Below are 15522 nucleotides of genomic sequence, written 5' to 3'. Positions count from 1 at the left end.
GGCAATCACCCCTGATGTATGCATTCAACACACATGAACGCTGGTGGACATTGAGTTTGCTAGAATTCCAGCTCAAAGGCAGATCTCATGCAAATTGTATACAGCTTGGAATTAGGAAAATCAAATGCACTTTAGGCCTTGGGCCCACTAGAGCGCATTCAGCTGTGCTTTGGGATCGGCGACAATTCCAAAAAATGCTACACTAATGAAAGTAAATAGAGTGGAAACTCACGGGAGGGATTTGGCTAAATAGCAGTCGTTGGTCCTTCAGCATTTTTGGAGCAATTGCACTTCAATACAAGAGATGGGATCACAGTAAAATCGCTTTTCAAAAGCGATTTTGCAGTGACTTTGTAGGCGATTTTTATGTTTAACATTTTTAAAGTAATTGCCGTGTCTACCAAGGTGCAGTGTGTTCAGTGCCTAGCCCCGCCCCCTAGCACAAAAGATCAACAACCTCATCTCTATTTGGAGGTAGAGAAGCACCCGTGACCTTTTGTGCTAGGAGGCTGGGCTATACCTTAGAAGCTGGCGGAAATGAGAGGCCTGGTATTTTCAGCTTTTATTAACACAGGATACTACATTAAAAGGTAAAGGCAAATAAGAAGAGGTGTGCAATCTTTGCCAGTAGAGTGTTTAGCATTTCCAATCACTGGACGAATTGTGCTGGAAATCGATGTAGCAAACACAAGCTAAAACACTGAGTGTTTGCTACAGCGATTGACGATCTGTAGTGGGCCACAAGCCGCCTGCTGAATTTGATTGACCAGAATACAAGCTGCATACAGTTTGCAGTATATTTGCCCACAAGCCGGAGTTATCATCACTTTATTGACCATTTCTAATGTGCCTTGATGGGTGTGTGATGATTAATCCAATTACAATCTAAAGGCGCCCACTAGTGCGATTGTATCATTAGCTTGGCACACACTGATGGGAGGAAACCACATACAACCTGTGGATAAGGTTTTCTAGACCGTTTTGAAGTGCTTGGTATCATTGGTGACGCAGCTCAGTTGAGTGGTTTGCTGCCCTCTGGATACTGTTGATATGTAATTACTTGAAATTGCCACCAATGATTTTTAATGGACACAGCTAACTGTTGTCATCTGGAAGGCCCCCATGTGCTGCATGTCAAGATTTTCCCACCACACTGCAACCTTTTCCACATGTGTACTAAATTGCTATGAATGCCGTTTTCATATGCAAGAGGTTAAGGAGCGGCATGGCACTTCAGTTAAGCACTACAAAAACCATCAGTGTGATCGAAACCTACAAGATAGTAACAGAAAACATGGAGTCGGTCCTATTTCTGCTAAATCATCCTTCCAGACTGCAGACTCCCTCATGACCATGATGCAGGTCTACTACAGTCCATGAATATGGTCTACTACTCCGTGTATCTGTTGAACATGTTCTACATCTGCTCTGGAAATGTATCGGTTGTTAAGTCTTATTTCCATCATTTGTGCTGCTTGGACCTGGACTATACCAGCTTCTTCTTCTTTTTTTTCATTTACAGCTAAGTCAATTTCACAGTCTTATTTTCCCAGACCAGTGCAAAGAAAGATGGACCAGTCAGGTTTTAGCTGACAAATAGAACAGGGGTTCTGACCAATGGTTCTGGGCAATTGCCCCAGGCTTAAGCAAGCTTAAGGTGTTCATACATCAGATCGACCAAGAGACAGATCTCTTTCTACTTCTATGTGATCGGAGAGAGATCTGTTGCCTGCCCATGCACCGCAGGTCGATTCTGATCGATTTCATGCTGAAATTGAATGGGAATCAGCATTGTTACGTCACATGCGCCGCCTCGCCATCGGGACACTGTTCCCCCTAATGTAAAATGCACCCAGGTGCAGTATATGTTACCTGTCCCAAGTCCACCGCTGGCTCCAAACTCCTCCTATATGGTTGGTGTATACGTGGACACGTGTGTGACATCACATGTCCACTTTACTCCATAAACCACGCGGGTTGCGAGTATATGGATTGGGGACGGCGCCAGAGGCGAATACGGACTGGTAAAGTTTACTGTGTGGAAACATTTTACATTGGGGGGGGGGGGGGGGACAGCTCTGGGGGTTTCATTGCGTTTGTTCCTCACCCTGATATCGAACACTGTTACTGCCACGTACCTGATCGACCACGATGGCCCAACATGCAACATGTCTGATCGGCCCGAAATTGGTTGCATCGTCGATTTGACATGATCTTGGCGGCACTGATTTTCCTCCGATTTAATAATTTATCAAATCGAATGGTCGATCGGCCGCCAAGCCGATAGATGTTTGGCCACCTTTGCTCCTGTCTTGATAAATAATTTCCAGAGGTTCCTCCCCTGCCAAATAGAATATATAAAAAGTGACACACATTTAAGAAGAAAAAAAAAAAAGTAGCACAGGAATTTTATGCAGAAATGCAGAACCATAGATCCCATACTGCCAACACTCTGTGCACTGACATGCTGCCTCCCACACTCCCTGGATGCCCCCTAAATTGGCCACGCCTCTTCCTCAATACAGCCCATTGGGAGGGGTTGAAGTGCTCTGCTACCTGGTAAGACAGTTTATTGGCCAGCAGTGTGTCGTGAATCTCATAACTGCGCTATTCTACTTAAGAATTACAATACGGTTTAGATTTTAGGATATCAGTTATGCTTATTTACTGTATGGGGAATGAGGCGGTTAGGAGAAAGAATACTATTTTTTTTCCTGGGAGTGTGCGGATTTATTGAGAGGAGTGGAAGGGGAATGTATCACAAAGTGCCACCATCCAAGCAAGATGCGCTTTAATCCTCTGGTCTCCTCTTTGGTCCTCCACCGTCGTACATATACGTCTGGTGACATCTGCGTTTTGATAGGTTTTCTTTCTGCTCATTTCAATGGACTGGAGATGGCAGTGAGGAAGAGACATCCCTCAATAAGAATTGCCTATTCACTTGACAGAACTTCAATATCTGCATTTACATTAAAAGGACACAAAATGTGCTTTCCTGCATCACCATTGACTTTTCTTCCAATCCTGTCCTGGTGTTCAAAAATGTGTGCAGCAAGAATTTTCTGCGACAGACAAAAAAAACAAAAACTGATAAAAATGGCCTGGCCCAAAGAAAACCTTCCTCCACCTGTCCAGTCTGTCAAATTGCTGGGAAGCACAGTGTATGGCCTAAAACAGGAAGCAGACATGATCACATGGTGAGAACCAGCCAATTTTAGACTTTCTTCATGGATTTTCCAGTAGTAGAATTTAGGAGAACTTAATAGTCTTAATTGGTGATCCAAAGAAATGAGAAAGATGCAAACCTCTCCATCACATTCTAAGTGATTTACTGTAGTTGTCTGGCCATGGTATAACCTCCCCGGTTTGTACTCTGATGAAACCAGCCTTCAGTCCCATGGTGCCCATTCAATTGCTTTGCTTTCTAGGCTTCCTGCAACATTACCCTTATTTACCTGTTCATAAATCCTTTTTATGTCTTCCTTCTCGCACTAAGTATTTCACAATCCATTGATTTGTATAATCATTTTCCAGCATCTGCTGGAATACCTTTTTTTAAATTTAGAAATATCAGCAATCCCTCGTGTTGCCAAATATACAGTCTCATGTTTTGTACAGAAATCTAATTTGAAAATAAGGGTCAGCCAGTTCCATGGCAGAGAACAGACAAAGCTCATTTGGGATTTGGAATATGAACAATACGGTAATTTGTATATAGGATTGTTTTCTTGTAGGATTTACCAAAATAGGAAGCATCTGTGTAGGCTCTAAAATTGGGGGTTGGGTACTGCAATTTGCCTTCTTTATTTTACTTTAAAGACATTAAAAAATATTTGTGTACTTAAAATGAATGCAGTTTTTTTTAGCAAACCTGAAGCAGATATAATAAATTGTATTTGTAGTACAGCTAAGAAATAGAACATAAGTAGCAAAGAAAAGTCTCATTGTTTTCCAATACAGGAAGTGTTAAAACAAATCTTGTTACAGTTGTTATCTCTGCAAAAGAGCTTCTCTGAGCTCTTCACAGTCTGAAGCACTGTACCTGAACTCAGAATGTCCCCTCTGCTCTAAAAGATGCGCAACAGCATAATACCCTTTAATTAAAAAAAAACATTTCTTTGTTACAGCTGATACAAATCCTAAAATAAATCTGCTTAGTTTCTACTTCCTGACTTATGGAAGCAGACATGTTATCATGTGCTTTGAAATGAGCTTATCTGCCATCTCTGTTGTGACAGTCATGTGACACAGGGAAGTGATCAAATTATAACCTGTGATTAGACAAAAATGAAGGGGAATTAAACAAGCTACGGTAAATTCTCTAAATACATACATGGTGGATTTCTCTGTTTTCCTTCCGTCCTGTACAAGAGTTCAGGTCTACTTTAAACTCCTTAGCGGTAACCGCCGCCGTGGAGGATTGCTCAGCCCCTCCTGGGCCGATTTGCTTAATTTTTTTTTTTGATACACACAGCTAGCTTTGCTAGCTGCGTGTAACCTCCGCGCCGAATTCGCCGCTACCCACTACATTAGAGAGTGCACCCCCCCCCCTCGGGACCCCGTGTGCTGCCTGGCCAATCAGTGCCAGGCAGCGCTGAGGGGTGGATCGGGACTCCCTGTGATGTCACGACGTCGGTGACTTCATCGCGCCCGTCGCCATGGTGACGGGGGAAGCCCTAAAGGAAATCCCGTTCAGAACGTGATTTCCTGATGAACAGGATTTCCTGATGGGCCTGATCGCCGGAGGCGATCGGAAGGGGTGGGGGGGAATGCCGCTGCTCAGCGGCTATCATGTAGCTAGCGCTAGGCTAGCTACATGATTTTAAAAAAAAATTAAAAATAGTGCTGCACTGCCTCCCTGGCGGATTTAATTGACCGCCAGGGAGGTTAAAGAACAAGCGACACCCATGCTAACCTAGAAATAAAAAAAACAAAACATATAAGTAGGTAAATACTACTACTTACATAACATATGTATTGTGCTATCCATATAATGATTCCTATGAATTTTACAAAGGAAAAGCAGAAAATCCTATTCTAGGCAGTGGCCATCTTGCCAAGCTAATGCTGACATCATATGCCCCCTGACTCTTGTTTTCCCCCCTCCCTTCCCTTGCTCATTGTGTATTCATTAGCTGCCCTCCTCCTAGAGTCTTCAGACACTCCTACTGAGAGGGTGTCTCTGATAAGCAGCAAGGCAGGGAAATGGAAGAGGATGAATATATTATAGATAAAAAGAACTCCCAGCATTCAACTGTTTAGCACTGTTTGGCACTAGGGCCGGTGCTCCTAAAGTATGTCATAACTCCAAACCATAACAGCAGAAAAAGTTTTGTAAGTTTTGAATGCAAGATTAGCATCTTAATCACTTAACAAACTCAGACCAGTTGCTGTTGAAATTTGATTTCTATGGTAACAACACCACTTTAAACAGCAGAGAAACAGCGAGAGACAGCTTGAGATAAGGTTTTACTGCAAGAAACTTCAAATAGTCAATGCATATTAAGAGACAGTGTGCTTTTAAAACTGCAACTGTGACAGAATGCAGCAATGTTATTTAAAAGAAAATGAAAATAAAAATGTTTTTATTTTTTATTTTTAATGCTACTAATGTTCTATTCCTTATCCGTACCACACATAGAGCTTGATTCACTAAGATAAAAAACATGCCTTATCAAAGTTAACACGCCTTATCGGAGTAGCATAGCGAGCGCTACGAACCCGCAGGGGCTCAGGGCAGGACAAGTGGAGCTCTTGTCATTGCCAATTAGCAGGCTATGCTACTCTGAAAAGACGTGTTAACTTTTTTTTTTTACCAATAAAGTTTATTAAGCATATAAAATATGTACAGGCAAATACTGCAATCCCACAGCAAAGGGAACAGTTGTAAAAGTAAACGTAGGCACAGACCAAATATATATGACACATATTTAACACTCAATTCTGCAAATCAACAAGTGTCATTAGGTAAAACATTTTCATTGATAACCACAAGGTATGAGATAAAGGGGTGAATACATTTGTCAGATGTAGTTTTTAAGAACAGTAGAAGGCAGTAAGGGAGGAATAGCGCTTAAAGTGTGATAGTGCGTGACTTATAATTTCAGGTGCTATTGTATAACCGCAATTTAGGATGGAAAGTGTCACGCCACTGACATGCAGTAATGAAGAGGGCATATTAGGTTAAAATTAAATGGCTGGAGATTATTTACGGTTTTTCCATTGATCCCAAATAAGGTGGAATTGAGGGATTCGACCCCTGTGTGTATAGACCAATTTTTTATAAGCCAACCAGTCATCCAAGCGTTTAATCCAACTGGAAAGAGGCGGCGCCACAGGAGTCAGCCAACGTAGGGCTATCTCCTGGTGCGCCGCAAATACGGTTTCAGGAACAAATGCTTAAGTGCAAGGTTGTAGACCCTCATCCTGGATGACACCCAGCACACACAAGGTTGGGTCTAGGGTTACTGGGGAACCCATCTTGTCATGTAAAAATTGTATTACTTGTTTCCAGAAAGCGGTTATTTGAGGGCAGCTCCAAATTAAGTGAAAAAATGAGGGGGAGTCGAATCCACATTTTGGACATAGTTTGCTGGCAGTGGCATTATACTTGACCACTCGAGACGGGGTGAGATATGCCTGATGCAAAATGTATAGGTGGGTGGCACGGTCCTTAATGCACAACGAGACTTTTAACTGCCTCTAAGGCCTCATCCCAGTTGTCATCCTCCAGGACCAGTCCCTCATTGAGCCATTTCTCCTTAGATGCTAAAGTGCGATCACAGGCTCCATTTTCTATTAATTCTTTGTATATGTCACCTATTTGGTGCCTAGCGGGACCTTTTTCAATTAATTGTAATATGTTGTGAGATTCAATGTGAATGGATAGATTCTTGAATTGCACTTGGAAAGCATGTTTTAATTGCAGATATCTAAAATGGTGAGATACGATTGTGGGATAGCGTTCCAGCAAGGTTTCAAAGGAAGCAAGGTTCTGTCCATTTACTATGTGGCCTAAGAATACAACTCCAGCCCTTTCTCAAAAAATTGGGTTAGGGATGGAGTTGAACTCAGGAAGCTGTGGGTTGTGCCAAAGAGGGGTGTGGTAGTCGTACTTAGTTGAGGAGTAGAGGCCCTCCACTCTTTTCCAAACTGTACAGGCTTGTATTAAAATTGTATTTTGTGATTTGTTTGAAGGAATGTGTTCACGTAAAATATCCAAAGCAACACTCTCCTTTGTCAGATCATTATCCTAACCCATGGCTTCGGGGTTATATAGGTTTTCGGTGGAAAACCAAGTAGCGATCTGCTGAATCTGTGCAGCGAAGTAATAATGCTGAATAGATGGAAGGGCTAAACCGCCTAGGTCATTTAGGTTTATCAAAAGAGAATATTTAACACGAGGCCTCTTATAATTCCACACAAAGTATAGGATAATGACCCTGAATTTCTTAAAGGCGTGTTAACTTTGATAAGGCATGCTATTTGTCTTGATGGATTAAGCTTATACAATTCCTTGTACATACTTTTTTCGCTTCAGGTTTGCTTTAAAGGAGTCATCATGCCTTTTTTGCTACCTTTAGACCTACTTACACGGGGCTTCCTCCAGCCCTTTGCAGCCAATATGTCCCTTGGCACATCACCGGAGCCAGTGCAGCGGCCGACCTTGAGGTCCTCTACTGTGCCTGCGCGAGCGCTGCTGTCAATCACTCGAACATGGGCTTGTGTGTTCTGTGCAGGCGCAGATGACCCCCTCCTCGTCATGGCTGCACGGCTCCTCTTCTGTATTCATGACTGCGCATTAGAAGCTTCATCCCGTCTGCGCATGCGCAGTAGCTCGGAGCCGCGGGCTCTATGCTAATGCGCGGGCTGGCTCAGTCGGCTATTGTACAGTTTACACTTTAGAAACTTCAGTTGTTCTCTATGCAAAAGAGCTTCTCTGACGTCGGCTACAGTGCTATTTTCTGAAGCACTTATACATCAAAGAAACAGTGAATGACAACTTCAGATAAGATTTTACTTCAGGGAAGTTCAAACGATCATTAGCTTTGCTCTGCTTCATAGAATGCAGAGTGCAGTTTGTAATTGCAAATATGATAAAATGATCTAATGTTTAAAAAAAATCTATATAACTGAAAATAAAAATGACTTTTCTTTGCTACGAATGTTCTGTTAATTATCCGTACTACACATACAATTCATTATATCATAAGTTTTTTTTTTTTCATTGTCACTTTAATAGCAATCTCCAACCATTGTGAATCTTAGTCATTCAGGTTTAGCTTGAGCACAAAGATGAGGCATGGAAACTTGTTTAGCTGTTGGCCCATTTAGCTGTCAGGTGACTACCATATATTTATAGCTACATTTCTGCTTTTGGCTCCTTTTCTGTGTCTTCCTATGCTGGCTCTTCCGTGGGTACCAGGTTGCGTCCGAAACCTTCTTTTATTTCTTCTTGTCTTTAATAGGATTGCACATTGTTCAGCCATATGAGAGCAGGACCTGTGCATGGCGGGTATTGTGGCATTCTGGATCGTACCTCTAGGTGCCAGGCGCCATGTACCTGTGAATGATTTTCTTAGAAACTCATTACCTCTGCTGAAAAGGAGTCCAGCTTTTTCAAAGCTAATCATTTTTACTTATTCAAGCACAACCTGCGTTTCTTCTACAAGGCTGTTTCAATGGGAAGGGGGAATACAGAGACTGCTCATGTGAGCTGCATTGAGAACTCAATGTTAATGTGTCCTGTTTTTATTGTGTTTTTATTCAGGTTACCATTAGGAATTTGGATTCGGTTAAGGGATAGATTTAGGGGTTGTTAATGATTACGCAAATTATGCTAAGGGTTCTTCTAGGTACACACGATGCAATTTTCTGACAGATTTACTGTCTGATCTATTTATTTCCAACATGTCAAATTTGATTTCCGAATGATTTTCCATTCACTTCTGTGGAAAACTGATCGGAAATCAGATTGGACGTGTTGGAAATAATTGATCTGACAGTAAATCTGTCTTAAAATTGCATCGTGTGTACCTAGCATCAGGGTTGGTTATTGAAGTAAGACTTCTGTTATCTGTGGGGGCTTCCTTCTCTGACTTTACTGTAATCCAGATCTAGAAGGCTTATGTTACAACAAATAATCCTACAGGTGTGTCGTACAACAAGAGCACTAAATTAAATCCGGTAACATAATATGTTGAGGTGGCCTTAAAGAGAAAACGTACCCAAGAATTGAACTTTATCCCAGTCAGTAGCTGATATGCTCTTTCCCATGAGAAATCTATTCCTTTTCACAAACTGATAATCAGGGGGGCTCTGTATGACTGATATTGGGGTGAAACCTCTCCCACAAATGTCAGCGCCTCACAGCACTGAGGTACTGACCTCACACTGTGGGAGCCTTGTTGCATTGTGGGAAATAATAGCTGTTTACAGCTGTTTTCAACTGCCAAAAAAAACAAGCAGCATCTCCTTCCACTGACATCACCTGCCAGCAGTAAAAATGTCACCATGTGATAAATGTCCGAATGTAAATCAGGGAGAGGAAAGATTTTACAATGGACCAACACTGACTATATCATTTGAACATAATTATTGTAAAAAGAATGCACTTTTTTATTGCAATATTTTCATTGGAGTTCCTCTTTAAAGTGGACCTGAACTCTTGCACAGGACACAAGGAGAACCGAGAAATGCACCATGTGTGTTTTTAGAGAGAAGAGCCTGTCTAATTTCCTCTCATATGTAAGTAATTGCAAGTGTAATTTGAGCTCTCAGCTGTGTCGGCGCAGAAATTCGGCAGTCCCTCTACAGACACAGCTAATATTTGAACACGGGATGTTGACCCGTTGTCTGTTTCCATGAAACCAAGAAGTAGATGCACTGGAGATTTATTGCAGGAGTTCGGCAAGCTGTAGCAAAAATGTTTTTCTTTAAAGGTTGTTATGCTGTTACTTATCTCTTAGAGCAGAGAAAAGGTTCTGAGTTCAGGTCCACTTTAAGATTGCCATACACCTGTAGATGGCTACCTGATTGACCATCAGATAGATCTCTCTCTGATTGAATCTGATCACAGAGGGATCTTTCTGCTGCCCACACACAGCACACAGATTTCCAATGGTACACCGCCTGCCTCGCCGCCCAGGTCTCTCTCCCCTTCCCAAAGCAGAGCTCTCACTTATCCCTCTGTCACATGTCCCCCGGCTGGTGGTTTATTTCATGCTGTGGGTTTCCTCCTCTCTGTCCTCGTCTCTTCCTGGTCATGTGACACAAGCTGAAGACACAGGGAGGTGGAGACCCGTGGCATGAAGTAAACCACTGGATTCTAGCAGGACAGGTGAGAGCAGTGCCTTTATTCTGCCTCCTTCATCTCCAAGTCAAAAGCCTCTAGCTAAGCGCTCCTGACCTGCTGCCGATCGACCAAATTGATTTCATGCGGAAAATGGATCGAGCAACGTTTACATTGGCGCTTTCTAGCAGATTTGATTGCAGTGATCAAATCTGCATCAACTGGTAAAATCTCCTAGTGTGTGAGCAGCTTTAGTGGGTCTTTGAATTTGTCTGGCCATTCAGCCACACCCCTTCTTGCCTTAATAGCTTTCCTCTAACTCCTCCCCCCAATCATGTCATAAACTGACATCTGCTCTGTCTTGTGTAAACGCCACGATTTGGCTGGGCTAGATTTTGTATGGTTGTTTTCTTTGTCTGTCCTGCAGCACGGGAACGCTTCCTTGTACCCTGTACTGGCCTGTAGGTAAACAGATGGTTTTCAAAATGTTTTGTTGATCTCAAAGAACAGAATAATTATGGTAATTGAACCTGGAGCCAGAAGTATATGGTGGAGGTAAGTCAACCACTGCCTCCCCCGTTTAAAAATAAATAAATAAATAAAAGTTTTAAGCTTATTTTATCCTTTTGGCGTCTCTGTTCATTTCCACGGAAGTATATGGAGGTTGCCATATTTATTTTCATTTAAACAATACCAGTTGCCTGGCAGCCCTGACGATCTTTGTCTGCAGTAGTGTCTGAATTACATCTGATTGCTAAACCTAACCTTATTCTCACTTGAACCCACCCTCTATAGATGTCTAACCTTAATTGACTCCACCCACAGCTGCAATATCAGTCAGTGCTAACCCCTTCCGCCTATACCCGTGCCACCTAATTACCATGGGCGCTGCTATAGCTGCAATTACGGTAACACTGCGGTCTATGCAGCACCCACTTTACTAGCCCACTGCAGGGGCCTGATTCCTTGCTTATGTGCTTTGTGCTTTCTCCATCTCATGTACATGTGTGCCATCCTTTCTGCCCAGCTGCGTACATATACAGTCTTTATTTCACACACCGTGGTAATGTGTGCCATAGTCTGTCTGCCCTGTAGCACCCATACACAAGGCCACCATCTCATGGCTGAGTAGTATGCACCATTATCTCTGTCTAGCAGACCACCCCCAACCTCGGTCTACTAAGGCAGCTGGTCCAACTTTGCCAAGATTGTAGCATGTGTACGGCTGGCCCTGCTGTGTCTGGACTGCTGAATTATCCTATTTGAGTGCCGACTGTGTCTCTTGTTCTCCCTTACACCTTCCCCTCCATTGCAATCCCTCTTGCATTGCTTGTCGTCCTTCTGCTCCCCTCAATAGGAACAAGAACGCATTGACACTAGTAAAGTGTCTGTACAGAGGTTGAGTCCCGATCCCTGAAGGTTCTGTGTGTGTCTTAAAGTGAACCTCCGGACTAAAAATCTACTCAGCAGAACTGAAAAGGCTTGGTGTTTCTTTAACAGTTTCACAGCATCAGAACTTTGTTTTTCTTACCAAAGCATCATTTTTAGCTGCATTTTTAGCTAAGCTCCACCCATCAAAGAAAACTGCCTGGGCTTTTTTCCCCTGATGCTGTGCAAAGCATGATATGATTTCCTATGTTGTTGTTCACGTTGCCTAGCAGCTGGGAAGGGTGATCAGGACACAGGACAGTTGGAACTGTGTCTCATGCTCCCTGTCACCTCCTTTCAACCAAAAAGATGGCTGCCCTCCTGAAATCAAACATTTGCCTGTTCTTTTAATTATCTTTTTTAATTAACATAACTAATGTAACTTAATGACAGTATGTTTGTTTAGGCTGAAGTTCCTCTTTGTAATGTGCAGTATTATCTCAGAGTGCTTGCTTGGTGGCTTAACCACGCCCCCATCTCATGTGCCCCAATAATATGTAGTGATGTCTGCCCAGGTTGCCACCCACTGGCTTCCATGTCATGTGACCCAGAGACAGCGACTTTCTGTGTCTTGTGATGCTCTTTTAGTTCAAAATTAAGCATATTGTGACCTATTACTTTCTTCCTCTGCAAGCAATGTGTCCTTGTGACTTTTTAGTCAGTCCTGACTCCTCCTCAGCCAGATAGTGACATGAGCATCATTCCTGTCCACATGCGTGCATGTAACTCTGCCTTACATACACAGCGGGACGTCACATGCCTGCAAATGCTATAGCGGTGCTTGGGACAATAACCAATGCTGCTGAGGTAGTGAGGCTCCATATTGCCACCTAGGCACACACCTACCGCAGTTTCCATTCAACCCTACCATGTTATCCAGAATGAGCAAAATCACTCCCTATATTTTTTACGCAGTCAGCATAGCTGATTTCACTGCCAGTTCTGTTCATTCCAGGGTTTAATATGCTGCTGTATGCAGCTGACAGATCCATTTTCAAGAGAAAAGGTAAAAAAAAACTGGGCGTCAGAAGGAAAATTGTAGGAGCTGAGAGTTGGTGCCCCTGGGTAAAACAAGCCATTAAAATGTATTGGCTTTTGTGCTTACACAGGTCTCCTCTGCAAAGCTTGTTGTGAGAAATACTAGATTTTTTTTTTCTTTTTTTCATTGCTTGACTTTCAAGCTCATCCTAATCTATTCAGGCATGCGGTGACAAATGTCATTAAAGTATTTTACATTTTCTTTGCAGACGTTGGTCCTAGTTTGACTCAAATATCACATATTCTTCTGTTGGAAAGTGCTTATTATGCACACAGTGTCATTGTGCTGGGATAAGCTCATACCAAAGGGCTTTTTGGCTTTGAAAGAACATAATTTAAAAGGCAGCTCCTTTTTGTAAACTCTACTAACACTAGTCACCGGTTTTCTGCTTGACTCCGTTCCCCCAGTCAGGCATACTTTTATTGTTGATATGGCAGTTTGTAGAATAAGGCGCCTTATTTGTGGCTACAAGCACTATTAGGCACTGCTATTTGGCCTGAGTGGGTATGCACCCACGAAACGCGTTGCCAGTGTAATAAAATTCTATTAATGCGTGAATTTGTCTTCATTGAGGTAAGCCACCTCACTTTTTTCATTTTATTTGTTTTTAACGTGTTTTATCTGCTCTGGGCGCCTCTTCCCCCTTTACCTTGTGCCTTCACCCTCCTTTTGGAGGGGGATCAACCCTCTTTGACCAGTTTAGGTCATTTGAGGTTTGCTTTTTAGCAAGAGTGCGACCATCACCAGCTCTGTCTGGCCACCCGAGTGGAGTCGGGGCTATACATCTCCACCTGCTTCTAGTGGTCGGTTGCCCTTCTGCAACCCACCTTTGTGAGTATAATACATTCGCATATTTTACATGCTTCTGGTACTGTGACATACTGCACCATTTGGGCTCCTGTTGTCTCTGTGTTTTCTTCTTGCAGGGTGCAATTTTTATTATCCCTACTTTTTGTCCAGATGAGAAAGAGGGACAATTAAGTCACGCCCTGATCACGCCCCCATCACACCCCTAGTCACGTATACCATAAAGATTTCATAAGAAAAATATGTTTTATATATAATAGGCTAAGTGCCTCAACCTTCAAGCAAGAAGAAGTGCCCCCAGGGGCGGTCCTACACTTGCCGCCGAGCTGGAGGGGGTAGCTGGCAGGAAGGGGGTATTGGGCACAGCGGCGGGGAGGGGGGTCGGACCCCCCCCCTCCCTGGGTTCCCCATCTGCGCTCCCCCCCCCAGCTTAAGCTCAGCAGCCGCCGCCGCCCACTATTAGTGAGAGGCAGTGGGCGGGGATGACTCGCCTCTTCCACGTTCCAGCGTGCGTTCCGCTGTTGTCACTTCCTGCAATGCTGTCCACTTACAATACAGTGGGCGGCATTGCAGGAAGTGACAACAGAGGAACGCACGCTGAAACGCAGTAGAGGTGAGTCGTCCCCGCCCGCTGCCTCTTACTAATAGCGGCGGCGGCTGCTGCTGAGCTTATGCTGGAGGGGGAGCGCAGATGGAGGAACCCAGGTGAGGGGGGGGGGGGTCCGACCTCCCCGCTGCTGTGCTCAATACCACCTTCCTGCCCGCTACCCTCTTATGCGGCGTATGCTACGCCGCGGGTCCGCTAGTGTTTTATAATTTAAAACTACACTGGTCCTTTCTATCCTGGTTCATTTTCCTTCATATTAACATTTTAGAATTAGTAATCTATCAATTTAAAAGATGGGAATAAAGTTTAGTCAAACACATTTTTAGTAGAGAAATATAAATATATTGACATAGAAAGAGGGACAAAGTCCTGAAAGAGGGACAAATGAGGAAAGGGGGACAGAGGGACATGGCTCCCAAAGAAGGACTGTCCCTCCAAAAGAGGGACAATTGGGAGCTATGTGAAATGCACAGGATTGCTTTCAGTACTTTGAACAGCAACATGTTACAATGCCCACATTGCATCACAACTGACAGCGCTGCACATAAGAGGGAAAGGTCCCTAACCGTTCTTTTACATTTATATCTTTTTTTTTTTTTTTTTTTTTCCTTCTCCTGGTGGACTCAAAGAGCCAGAGCTGCAGCCGTTAGCGCGCACTCTGTGGGCAATAGCAGTGTTAAGGAGCCTTGCCCAAGGTCTCCTTACTAAATAGGTTGGTGGCTTACTGAACAGGAAGAGCCGAGATTTGAACCCTGGTCTTCTGTGTCATAGGCAGAGCCCTTAATTTGAGGTTTCATCAGGGCCATGATATCTATAGGCATCTATATGTATCTAAATATTATTATAGTGCAGACTGCGTAGGCATGCTACTGCTGGAAAATCATTTTTCCTCCGTTACTGTAGCATCATAATACTAATATTGAAAGCCTTTCAAAGAATCTCCAATTCTTGTAATGCTTGTGCCACTTGCTATGAGCATTTTAGGAGCAGCTATATACAGCGGACGTTGAGTGAGCAACTTTCTGATATCTCCAGGACAATCTGGAATCTGACATGTAGAATGGAAAATAATAAAGGATGAAGCAATAAACGTAATTTCCTTTATAATTGGCCGCGGTCACAACAGGAACCTGCTTAACGCTAGCAGAATCCTGTTTGTGTAAAGCAAAACCGTTTGTGCGCTGTTGCGTCCTGAGTGTCTTCCTGTCACTTTCTTTTGGTTTCACGGGATTGCAATGTTTGCAGTTTAAATAAAAAAGTGAGAAGCGTATCAGAATTTATAATCATTGGGAGGGATGTTTTTCCTAGCGCAGCAGACTATGATCCGTCCTTCTGAAGGACATGATAGTT

The 15522-nt window shown here is 43.2% G+C and overlaps 1 protein-coding gene across 2 annotated transcripts in view; it reads left to right on the top strand.

The window, feature by feature from the left end:
• GNAO1 (G protein subunit alpha o1) overlaps positions 1-15522 on the top strand; it is a 384990-nt gene that overhangs the window by 161727 nt on the left and 207741 nt on the right. The window lies entirely within an intron of this gene.

Source organism: Hyperolius riggenbachi, chromosome 11 (assembly GCF_040937935.1).
Source record: "Hyperolius riggenbachi isolate aHypRig1 chromosome 11, aHypRig1.pri, whole genome shotgun sequence".
NCBI classification, from domain to species: domain Eukaryota; kingdom Metazoa; phylum Chordata; class Amphibia; order Anura; family Hyperoliidae; genus Hyperolius; species Hyperolius riggenbachi.
This window is presented reverse-complemented; position numbering and strand designations above follow the sequence as displayed.